The following is a 12,295-nucleotide window of genomic DNA, read 5'->3' as shown; positions in this document are numbered from 1 at the left end:
AAAGCAACGTGATGCGAAAAATACCATTGAGCTCTAACAACATCGAAATATTATTAAAATTTCATTTCATAATTTGCAAATTATCCGCCAATTAACATCATAATTGGTTGATAACCGCTACCATGGTTATTACAGTCTGCCGGTATAATTTGCAAAGCTTTGTAAATTACGCAACATTTCACCTCGCTCGACGTACATCGATCTGATAGCGGCTGCAGCCTTCAATAGCTCTGCCCGGGATGCATCAAGCTCTGCCCGGGGCTCGGAATAAACGTAGACGTATCAATGTTTGAGTTTAAATTGTATAGTTTAACGTGTATGGTATTGTAAGGGAATTAATTTATGAAATTAATTGATGAGCTGCTGAAAAGTTAAAAGTCTTTGATTTACGTCAAGGGAGTTTTAGTGTTACTGATCGTTTTCTAAGGAAACAATATTGAAAAACGAAATGGAATCTTACGTAATAATAAGGAAGAGGAGTTTGAAAATTCTTATATACCCTTATATGGGGATCAATAATTGCCAAAATCATCCTTACACAATAATTAATGTATAGGCCCTTATGACCAAATAAAAAGTTGTTTGGGATTTTATACGAACTTTTGCGTACCTTGCATTGTTTATTCCTTACTATGAGAGGATTAAAACTTGAAACTAAATTTTAAGCTAAAAATTTTCATCTCGGAATAAACATACCCGTAGACGTATCAACGTTTAAGTTTACATTGTAGAGTAATTTAAGTATGGTATTGTAAGAGATAATTTACGAGATAGATTTTGCTGGAATTTTAATACTTTTTAATTATATTATGCTAATAAGAGTAGATTTAATTGCTTGTGAGTAGCAGTCTAGTGGGAAACTTTATAACAAGAAAGAAGGATATTATAATGCTTAAAGATTAAGATGTCATGAAATTGATTGGCAGAGAAAATAAAATTGAGTTTTTATTAAAACCTTTATTATAAAAAATAGTATTTTAGGAATAATTACGTTAATGTATTAAATAAGGACGGATGCAATTATAATGTATCCGACTGGGAGGTATTTCCACACGTACCACAATGAAGGTGTCGGTGGAGCGGTATATATGACAGCCAACTTAAGTTACTCATATAATTATTAACCAACACTGTGTCAAGATCCTTAAACAGCAATATTTAATCCTATATGGGGTTGATTACAGATGTCCATGGGCGGCAGTAGCTACTTACCATCAGGTGGATTGCATGCTCGTCTGCTACTCCTATATTATAAAAAAAAAATCATTGTTGTTTAAGGATAACAATAACAACAAAAACTTTAAATCTACCCACATTTACAATACGCTAACCAATTTAAATCTGTTTGTATAGTATTTTTTAATTTCTCTGTAAGTGATTTATTGTAAAATATTTTGAGAAATAAATGTATTTAAACGTAACTTAAAAGTGTCATGGATACATACAAAGACGAATACAAACACCCAGACCCAGAATTGAAATCCTTTGTCATTCAGATATTTATCTGACCGGGGATAGAACCCAGAATCCTCTAAACATCAGACCAGTGACCAGTGTGGTATTCGCGCCACGCAGGTCATCAAGAAAAAGTTGAAAGGCAAATCATCTTAGTCTTTTGGAGTCATAACGCACCTGTTCCATGAGGTTACCATCAGGTGGATTGTAGGTTCATTTACTACGATCTTATAAAAAATGTGTGTCTTTGGGCTTATTTATTTATTTATTTAATAAGGCATACCAACTAAGTATGATAAAATTATCTAATACTAGCTACCCGGCAAACGATGTATTGCAATATAAATAAAAAATAAAAAAATATTAAGAGTGAACAGCCATTATCACTTAGGGGTATGAAAAATAGATAGTAGCCGATTCTCAGACCTACTGAATATGCATATAAAATTTGATGAAAATCGGTAAAGCCGTTTCGGAGGAGTACGGTAACTAACATTGTGACACGAGAAAATGATATATAAGACGAGCTTTTGCCCGCGGCTTCGCTCGCGTTACGAAGTAATATTATTAACTAAGAAGATTTACACAAACTTTCATCCCCTATTTTATCCCCTTGGGGGTAGAAGTGATCAAAATCCTTTTTTACATATGATAACATCTACCTGCATGCCAAATTTCAGCCCGATCCATCCAGTGGTATGGGCTGTGCGTTGATAGATCACTATGTCAGTCAGTCACCTTTGAGTTATATATATTTAAAGATTAGTATACATTCAAAAAAACGTTTAAATATGCACTTAGATTATAAGTTCTAGGTTTAGAAATAAGTTAAACCAAAATTAGACGCGCTAACGTCCTTACAAAAAAAAAATCTTACAATAAAAGTTACTTACTTTTTTACAAATTCGGTATACTAAATATTTTTCTACACCTAAACTACTACATACTGTTACTACACAACTACTAACATAGCCACAGAATTATTACGTCATCAAAAACTTACAAACAACATATTTTCAGGCATGTAAACAGTTAAGCGAACACAAATCATATCGTGTCGTAGTCACAGATTAATAAATAGTTACTACGTAATCGTAGTGGAAAACCCACCAACGGACTCCTCTAATTGGGATATAGTTAGAATAGATCACAACCATAGACATAATATCCAGATAGACGCCGCAACTAATTTTTCGCATAATTATCAAAAGGGAGAGCACAACCTTACAAATTTAGATAAAAATCACAAAGATAGATCAAATTGCAAAGTTCGTTATTTTGACTCATTAAGATTCTTCGATTCGATTTCGGTTCTTCATCTATATATATAAACTATTTTTCATGTATATGTCGCAGGCAGTTGAGAATATAATTCGATATTAAGTGGGTTTCTGTTCAGAACATTGTAATTAGATTATAGTTTTTAAATAAAGAACACTGTATTAACTTTACGATAATTTCTGAACGAATATTTGATTTAATCTTAATAATTCAAATTTGGAACTGTATCGAGTAAACACTTGACGAACGCCATTGAACAGAGCTGTTTGGCGGGAATTAGGGGCGTGGTCTACCCCTATATAAGAGCTCATCCTGGCTGATGCAGGCAGTCTATCTTCGGATAAGACTCATGAAAGAGCTCTGCTCCCAACAGAACTGTTGGTTTACCTGGTACAGTCTAGCACTGTATATTGCATAAGCGGAATCGCTAGCGCGATACCCTATGCTTTAGCTGTATTGCCTGAACAAGGCGATACGCTATTTGGGTGGACGTGTGGCCACTATACGAACACATAGAGCTGAGGCTCTGTTCGTCTCCATTCGGGTGGTTGTGTAACCACTATACGAACACATAGAGCTAAGGCTCTGTTCGTCTCCATTCGGGTGGTTGTGTAACCACTATACGAACATAGAGCTAAGGCTCTGTTCGTCACTATTCGGGTGGCTGTGAGGCCACTATACGAACATAGAGCTGAGGCTCTGTTCGTCTCTATTTGGGTGGTTGTGTAACCACTATACGAACATAGAGCTAAGACTCTGTTCGTCACTATTCGGGTGGCTGTGTTGCCACTATACGAACGTAGAACTAAGGTTCTGTTCGTCATTATTCAGGTGGTAGTGTTGCCATTATATTAACGTAGAATTAAGATTCTGTTCGTAACTATTTTAACTTTATTTTACTATTTGTACACCTGTTATTATATTGAGTGTTGTCCTATCCTGTAAGATTAGTGTGTAAATAAACCTTTTGATTATTATTTATGGTTATTTAATCCCTGCAATATGGGAATTCCTAATCCTGACATACCTTCCTTGGCTCCAGATCCTACATCAGAAGTGGGATCGGGACAAGCGCAGGTGTTGCAGGCTGAGGATCCATGGCTTGCAATGTTAGAACTTCAAAGCCGTAACATGGCTCAATTAATCGAGGCTATTAAAACGCCTACTACCCCTGCGCCTATGATACGCTTGCCCGAATTTAATCCTGATTTATCTGATTCTAATGCTCTAGCTTGGAGTAATACCGTCGATGTATGTCTGACCGAGAAACCGCTTCAGGGTGGACCCCTTATTATTGCTCTAAGTAACGCCCTAAAGGGCAGTGCTGCCACATGGCTTTCCCAAGTATCGTACGCAGGTATGACCTGGTTCGACTTTAAGAGTCTTTTTATTTCTCGTTTTGAGGTAACCGAAACTGTAGCCGCTACTATTATTAACCTCCAAAATGGCCAACCAAAAGATAATGAGTCTATAGCTGCTTATGCTGGTCGTTTAGTTTCCACACTTACTTCTAAATGGAATAACCTGAGTATAGAGCAAATCGCCGTTTCTACTGTGTTAGCACATGTTTCCAAGTTTGATTCCCGTGCTCACCGTTTGGCATTTACTAACCAAATAACTGATAGGCATAAACTTCAACAAGAGTTAAGTGTTTTATCATTTAGGAAGGCTGAGAAATCCAACCAGTATTCTTCGAGCTCTCCTTACACATCCGCGCCAAAGAAGGTCATCTGCTTCCACTGTAGGGAGTCGGGGCATGTAGCTCTGCGTTGCCCAAATTCATCCGAGAGGCGGCTGGATGGTACGAGCAAGGCTGATGGTAGCCAATCATCGAGTAGTCAACCAACAGTCAAACGAGTAGAAGCTTGTAAAGTACAACCTGTCACGGGTTTATTTAAGTAATTTGGTGAGACCCTTTCATTTTGTTATAGTTATGGAGCTGAATGTTCTCTTATTAGTGAGTCTTTTTCTAATAAATTATCTGGCAAACTTATTTTAAACATGAAATTGTTAAATTAATTTATTTTAGACATTACAATTTTAATTTTTAAATTGTTAAACTCTTTAAATAGTAATAAATTATGCTCATGACCGTGTAAGAAAAATGCCTGAATGTCCAGTTAGTGTTATTGAGGACGTCAATTATGACGGTAATGATGATAATTGTTCTTTCACTGGATATATTATAGCTACAATTTACAAGATGTCTATCTTGACTCTTGTTCTGGTTGTCTATCTTGACTTGACGCCCATGGGGGTTGTCTATCTTGACTTGACGCCAATGAGGGTTGTCTATCTTGACTTGACGCCAATGCAGGTTGTCTATCTTGACTTGACGCCCATGAGGGGTTGTCTATTTGGACTTGACGCCAATGCGGGTTGTCTATCTTGATTTGACGCCAACGATGGTTAGCTATCTGATATGTCTGTAACAGCTTTAATTATAATAACTATTGTTTTTAGAATGATTTATGATGGATTCAGGACTTTTTCTAAAGAAAGTTAATTATTTTTATTTAGTGGTCAGAAAGGCCGATCGGTATTTACCTGAATATGTTTTAGACCCACACGAGGACGTGTAAATCGTCAGTTCTGGCCGTGTCGCAGGCAGTTGAGAATATAATTCGATATTAAGTGGGTTTCTGTTCAGAACATTGTAATTAGATTATAGTTTTTAAATAAAGAACACTGTATTAACTTTACGATAATTTCTGAACGAATATTTGATTTAATCTTAATAATTCAAATTTGGAACTGTATCGAGTAAACACTTGACGAACGCCATTGAACAGAGCTGTTTGGCGGGAATTAGGGGCGTGGTCTACCCCTATATAAGAGCTCATCCTGGCTGATGCAGGCAGTCTATCTTCGGATAAGACTCATGAAAGAGCTCTGCTCCCAACAGAACTGTTGGTTTACCTGGTACAGTCTAGCACTGTATATTGCATAAGCGGAATCGCTAGCGCGATACCCTATGCTTTAGCTGTATTGCCTGAACAAGGCGATACGCTATTTGGGTGGACGTGTGGCCACTATACGAACACATAGAGCTGAGGCTCTGTTCGTCTCCATTCGGGTGGTTGTGTAACCACTATACGAACACATAGAGCTAAGGCTCTGTTCGTCTCCATTCGGGTGGTTGTGTAACCACTATACGAACATAGAGCTAAGGCTCTGTTCGTCACTATTCGGGTGGCTGTGAGGCCACTATACGAACATAGAGCTGAGGCTCTGTTCGTCTCTATTTGGGTGGTTGTGTAACCACTATACGAACATAGAGCTAAGACTCTGTTCGTCACTATTCGGGTGGCTGTGTTGCCACTATACGAACGTAGAACTAAGGTTCTGTTCGTCATTATTCAGGTGGTAGTGTTGCCATTATATTAACGTAGAATTAAGATTCTGTTCGTAACTATTTTAACTTTATTTTACTATTTGTACACCTGTTATTATATTGAGTGTTGTCCTATCCTGTAAGATTAGTGTGTAAATAAACCTTTTGATTATTATTTATGGTTATTTAATCCCTGCAATATGGGAATTCCTAATCCTGACATACCTTCCTTGGCTCCAGATCCTACATATATATAAACTATTAATAAACAATTTTTTATTATAAATTAAATTAAAATTAAATAATTATTAATAAATAATTTATAAATAGTACAGTCTGTTATTTAGTTTTTAAAATCCTAAGTCCTTTGACTAATTTATTTCAAATTGATATCCCTATTTTGAATCGGTTCGTCCGGACAGAATAATTAAGACGCCCTTATCACACTTATGACGTGGAACACTTTTTTTTATTCGAATGGTGTTACATGCGCTGTCTATTCATATTTGTGTCTATGGTTCTGACAGAATTGACAGAAAAATTGTCAGTAGGGGTGTCGTGTCGTCGTGTCAAAGAGCCCGATGCACCGTTCATTCCTTGCGTACCCTTCGTTGTATCAATACGTATCGTATCGCGTCGTATTAACATGACATTATAAAGTGTCATATCTTGCGTACTAATTTTATCGAGTCATGTCAAAGTCACACTGTGCCGTGTAGTGTCATGTCGTGTCGTACATTGTGGTATAATGTCGTGGCGTGTTCGGTCATATTGTGACGTGTACTGTAGTGTCGTACGATGTTGATCGTGTCGTGTCGTGTCAAATAGTGTCGTTTCGTGTATAGTCGTATCGTAAAGTGTCGTGTGGTGTTTTTTGTTGATATTTTGATGCGTAATTATAGATTTTTGTATCTAGACGGAACGCTGTCAAACGGAAACGCCGGCGAGACAAACCAAATAAAACGATGTAAGTCTAGCAAATATTAAAATCCAGTCCGTTTGTAAACGCACGAAATGAAATGTGTTAATTAAAATGTCTGCTGCGAATATCCTATCAGTATTACGTTCAAATGTAAGCCAATGTTTGCTTGGCGAACCTTTTCTTTTTTGTAGATTTTTCTTGTAACTTTGGTCGTGTAGACATTTTATTTTATTTGGGTGTTTTCGCTATTGCGCTGATGCACTATGGCGAATACGAATTTATACATTTTAGGTAAGTAAAACTTTTTGGGGTTGTTTTCCTTCAATATGTATCTTCGACAAAGCGATAATAAATTAAAAAAAGGCATATTACTTTGACCTTTCTGGTTCTAGGGCTTTTGAAACTTAAGGTTTAGAATTCACGAAGCGTTTGTCACCCCCCTCCGCGCTGCGTGTAGTTATCCTAATAATATAAATGCGAATGTGAGTTTGTTTGTTTGCTATGCTTTCACGTCTTAACTACAAAACCGATTGTCAGGATTGCCACACTTTGTCAGAAGTCCAAAAAAGGATATAGGGTACTGTAGGCGACACGCGCGTCCTTTGCGTATATATTCCTGACAGGATATTATTTATTTCGTTTCCATTTGTTATCGTCGTTAATAAGAAGCTTGGATATTAACGATATCACATTTTTATAACGTTACATTAAAGTAATAAGTGACTCATTTGATACTACAGTTTAAAAACAGATGCGGGTAGGTGAAGTGGGGACGACACCTTGGCGGCGCTCGAATTAACAGAGAGCGACATTCTGGTCGGAGACTTCAGCAAGAGCAGTCGAATAACGGAGATACTTGTGTAGTTATAATACTTCTAATCACTAGTGTGAACTTACTTACGTATAATTGTTATATCGTTACTCTGTACCGTTTATGTGACTATATTATTACATGACTTCAAGACCTACAAGATGAGTTTGATTTCATCAGAAGTGTACAAGAACCAGCTCACAATCATGGACGGCGATTCGTAAGTACGAACATACTTGACACAGGAATAAAAACCGTGAGTTAAAACATTATTATGTCATATGTGAATTCATCTTGGTAGAATAAGTAAAAATGGGGGTAGATAAATGTCGTTGATGTAAGGGAAAACTCATTTGAATTAAGAAAATGGATAGATTGAGACTAGTAATTCAATGAAATGTTAATACCCTCTGAAAATGATATACTTAAATTTTGTGAACAAACTTTACTCTTATCAAATTACTTGTTAACATTGTAAACTGAGGTGTTTACTTCAAAATAAGTGCATTTTCTGTGAAGAAGTGTCTAAAAGTAATTTTGCAAGGCAGTTCTTGTGGTAAATCTGTCCATTTGGTTAAATTCTGTGGTGTAAAAAGTAAATCCTAATTGTTCTAAAGTTACACCTACTTTGAAATATATAGAAATACACGTACTTATGAAAATATTTTAAGGATCTTTAATCTTAAATGTCAGGCTTTATAGATATGGGAACCTAATGGTTGTTAATATAGGCTAATGTACGCCAGAAATTGCATACAGGTTAGATTTGAATTTATTTTTGATAACTTTTAATGTTTCAAACGGGGTTTACGTATATGCGTTTGTTTTTATTGTATGGAAGGGACTATGCGGTAGCAACAAACGCAGTTACAGAGTACAGTATACCTACTTGATATAAGTGACACGTTTATTAAGTTGCAAAATTTTGATTATTCATAATTGTACAGAAATGTATAATATCTACGTGGTACATATTTAACTGCCTGCAAAAAAGTATCACGACCACGGTATTGAGTGGCTGAGTGTACTCAGGAGGGAAATGGTAAATGAGTTTAAGGTTTATTGTTTTTTTTTTTTTGGATATTAATTGACTATATTTAAAAATAAACTTGCATTCACATCTACATTGTTCACATTTTCATTTTATAAATCAATGAAAGTTTCCTTTTGATTTCATATACTTGATACGTAATTGTTATGAAAGAAGCATACGTACGTTGCCAAATTTAGATTTCCATCAATTCTAGGCGAATTCACGCAGTACTGTGTACTACTGTGTTTTGACTCCCATAAAGTATAAATGCACATTAGTTAATGATCTATAAGAAAACTGAGAAACTTATGCGCAGCGGTCTTTGGAATATTATATATAAAAATATCTCTCTTATCTCCCATTCTACTTCAGACTGACTCACTTATACATAATATTAAATGTCTGTTTTAAATTTAGTATGCAACGTTTCGTTTTGTATTAATATTTCTTTACATCTCGTAATTTTAAATCTTTAAATTTCAATTTGAATTTGACACATTACACGTCCTTTTGGTTTGAAAATTGGGCACTATCAAATACTGGTAAATGAAGTTTGTACCTTAAACGTTGAGACGCTTAGACTATCGATATTATTAATTATGTGAGCCATTTACGAAATGATAAACGGGATCCACTTTGTATGGGATTGAGAATAAATTATTTTAAGTAAAATAATAATAATAATAATAATAAATTGATGCTTTTATAACTTGAGCTTAGTTCTATTTACAAGTTACAGCAATTAAGTTATTATACGTATTAAGTGAGAAACGGTCACTGAAGCCTACATAAATTTAGATAGTCTCTTGTATACCATATTTAAAATGAGTCTTGCCTGCGACTTTGTTCATGTGGAGTCAGAATATAATTTGAATTGCATTTTTAAAACGAGTCTTGCCTGCGACTTTGTTCATGTGGATTCAAAATATAATTTGAATTGCATTTTTAAAACGAGTCTTGCCTGCGACTTTGTTCATGTGGATTCAAAATATAATTTGAATTATACAATGCCCTCTGTCAAGATCACGGAGTACGTTAGTAATTTGGAATTGTCCATTACCTGGTCATGTAATGTTTTTTAAAAAAAATGTATACTTTTGACATCGACTTCGTAGTTTTGGTTTTAATGCATTTTCAAATATACAAACCGACAGACAATTTTTCTTTTTCAAATATATTCGATGTAAACACGTGAAGATTTCATTCTTATTATATGTATATCATAGCCAAATGAATAATAATGTAATCAAATAAAAGCATAGGTACATTTCGATGGGATTTTCTTATACAATAATTTACTTTTCATATAAATTTCATACGGTTCACAATTGCGTCATGTCTAGGTTTTCTCTATAGAAACATCGAGCATCTCCTTGAGAGTGTTGGTTGTAAATGATACATATTATATTAATATAATCTATATAGATATTACGCACTAATATAATTTTTATTACAAACTATATAAAAGTCAGGTGAAGCCGAGGCGTTTGAAATATATATAATAAATATGAATTGTTCGGTAATAAGGTGTATCATAAGATAGTTTGACTAACTGTTTGTTTGGCTGGCTGGTATAAAATCATGATCAACTTTAATAGACCTTTTTCAGGTCATAGAAATTTTAGGTTGTGATTGATGAGGAGCCACATGTTATGTAAAACAGTTATAGTTTTAAATCTGACGATCGTGATGAGACAAAATTAGAATCGGACAAGATTATTAAAATCATGTCATGTCATAGGTATTTCAAAATTTTTAAATAAATCTGACCGTTCAAAGTAGGTAAAAATCGAATTCAAATATTCCGTTACATACATACAGGTCAAGTTAATAAAAGCGTGGCAAAAATAAAAGCGTGTTTAAAAAAAATCTTTTATCAGTTGTAGACACAAATAAGTATAGTTAAATAATGGCCGGTTTCTGAAGTCATTTTTCTTGGTAGGTAGTTTACGAGTGTGTATTCAATAACACTATCCGTTTGATAACTACCTACGGAAAAAAAAATCCGCTTCCGAGGAACTCAATGTAAGACAAGGTCTGTTTAAACTCCGTTTAGATTAACGGACCATTTTAATGTGTTTATTCTTTCCATAACATTATTTGATTTTTTTTTAAAAACGACGTTTGCGTAAAGTCTAGCAAATCTTCCTTAGTATAATACATAACTTTTACAGTAAAATAGCCCAAACTATAACTTCCTTATGGGAATCTTAATTTAAAACTTTTGGTGAAATAAAAAAAAAAAAAAAGTTAAGTAGTTAAGCCATACACAATTGACAAGTATGTCGCTGACGTGAACGCATGGGTCCTTTGCTTTGTTAATTAAATTTTGAAATTCATGTAATAGTATGTATTATTATAACTGAATATAAATTCAATTTAATGTAATGAAATTTCTTTCTGACTTTCAAAAGTGGGTTATGTGGCCCTACTTTGAAAGAAATAATTTGAATTTGTGATAAATAACGTAAAAAAATTGGGTTCATACAACTTATACGTGTTATATTGTGTGAAATTCATGGTTAGTTTACCATTATTTAGTCTTTAACTTTGATATCATTCATTTCAAATATTCACGATATATTATTATTTTGATACTGCTTCATCAGTTGATAAAAGACGTACATTGGAAAGGCAACTATTTGTATAAAATAACATTGTAATAATTAAAAGAAGTACTAAGTAGTAATAAAATAATTTTATAATAGTATTTTGAGTCGCACAGATTCATTTAGTGGCCAACTATAGATCTATCTATCTATCAGTATAACAGTTATTGAACAGGTTGTTGAGCATTCCGAAATGGACTAATAAGATAAACGTCGTTATTCTGATGCGTAACTTTATCGAATCAATAGTTGTTGGAGATTTAACTATTGGACTTAGAATCCAGACATAAGTAAAGTGGGCAGCTAGATGTTGTCATTACTGTAGGTGTAGGAAACTTTTTTTTAGTTTGATTTTTATTTATCTGTAGTTAAGATGGATTAGTGCAGATGCCTCGAGCAGTGTAATGTTCGCGGGTGTCTCTTGGTGATGCATATGGTTGGGTGTATGTATGTATGTATGTTGGGTGGATGTATTACATTGAGTGAATATTGCATTTTTAGAGTAAATTTGAGTTGAGCACTGGCCGAATGTTATCGTAAACAAGGTATAAAAACTGCGGTGATACATGACTAGAGTGATCCTATATGAACATCACCTAGTTTAAACCGTGTGTTTTATTATTTAACAATGGTCTAATGCATTCGCTTCAATACCTGTCGCGCATATGACATTTATGTAAAGAGTCCTTATGAACTATGCCTGCAACAGAAATCCGTGGTGAACACTGTTGGGGCAGATTTATAACCTAGGTAATACACAACTAGTGTGATTCTATATGAACATCACCTAGTTTAAGCCTTGGTTCGGATCAACAGTTCGGGCTTTTTACATGCGAGTCGGTATTGCAAG

This window comes from Epargyreus clarus, unplaced genomic scaffold (assembly GCF_041222505.1).
Source record: "Epargyreus clarus isolate Ecla_fem2 unplaced genomic scaffold, WU_Ecla_fem_2.2 ptg000013l, whole genome shotgun sequence".
NCBI classification, from domain to species: domain Eukaryota; kingdom Metazoa; phylum Arthropoda; class Insecta; order Lepidoptera; family Hesperiidae; genus Epargyreus; species Epargyreus clarus.
The sequence above is the reverse complement of the archived record's forward strand: the minus strand, read 5'-3'. Positions refer to the sequence as shown.